This window comes from Myotis lucifugus, unplaced genomic scaffold (assembly GCF_000147115.1).
Source record: "Myotis lucifugus unplaced genomic scaffold, Myoluc2.0 scaffold_29, whole genome shotgun sequence".
NCBI classification, from domain to species: Eukaryota; Metazoa; Chordata; class Mammalia; order Chiroptera; family Vespertilionidae; genus Myotis; species Myotis lucifugus.
The window spans coordinates 1614464-1615337 of NW_005871077.1; the positions used below are offsets into that span (position 1 = coordinate 1614464).

Consider the following 874-nt stretch of genomic DNA (forward strand, 5'->3'; position numbering starts at 1 on the left):
TTCTCCCAGAGCCCGGGAGTCTGCAACCACGCCGGGGACACCCTCCTTTTCAAGATGTGAACAGCTGGGGTATCCCGCAAGGCTGAGACCAGAAAGACACTCCCGAGCCCCCCAACACTGACTTACCTGCGGCCTCCGTTCGCCCCCGCAGGCCGGGCGCTCCAGTTACTGCCCCCCGACGGCTCGGTGCGCAGCGGGTGACCGGCGCTCCCGAGCCGGATGCGCTGGGGCCCCGCGGTCCGGCGGTGGCAGAGGCTGGAGCCTGGGCGGCCGGCTCCGGAGCGAGGTGCGTCAAGACCGGAGCGGACAAACCAGCCCAGGCCGTCCTCGATGGCCCGGACTCACGGCGTCTGACCCGGCCGGGTGGCGGCGCAGCGTGTGCTAGCCACCGCCTCCCCGCCCTTTCCATTTCCCCTTTCTCTCCGTAAACAGAAAGAATTGTGGGGAAGCCAGAGCCCCCGCGCTGGGAAATTCCGCCCTCCCCCCCCCTTTTTTTGCCTTCGGGGACCCGGGCGGAGCTGAAGTCGCGACGTGGGAGGAGCGAGCCTTGCTTGGAGTGGGTCGCGCCCGGAGCGCTGGCGTCGGGATCGACAGGCCACCTAGGGACCCCAGACCGCAGTGGGGGGCCTGAGACACCTGAGTTCTCCCTGGGACCTGATGTAGAGGGCGCCCCAATGGCGGAGTTATAAAGCGCCAGGGTCTCCGCACCCCTTGGTCCCTGGAAGAAGATCGTATTTCCTTACGCGCTTGAGCCCTCGGGGTCACTCCAGTGTCCTAGGCCCAGGCCCTGTCCCTGTCCCGTGCCACCACAACCGGGGGGGGGCAGAAGAGCCGCCAGCTGTCCGCCCGCGCTGCAGGAGGCGCAGCAGCGTTG

At 68.3% G+C, this 874-nt stretch overlaps 1 protein-coding gene across 2 annotated transcripts in view; it reads right to left on the minus strand.

Annotated features, from left to right (window-relative positions):
• MAP3K8 (mitogen-activated protein kinase kinase kinase 8) overlaps positions 1 to 655 on the minus strand; it is a 26455-nt gene extending 25800 nt beyond the window's left edge. For both annotated transcript variants that reach the window (XM_014453940.2, XM_006086645.3), the window contains exon 1: positions 127 to 655. The gene's annotated coding sequence lies outside the window, so the exon portion shown is untranslated. The remainder of the gene's footprint in view (positions 1 to 126) is intronic.
• Positions 656 to 874: the final 219 nt, after the last annotated feature.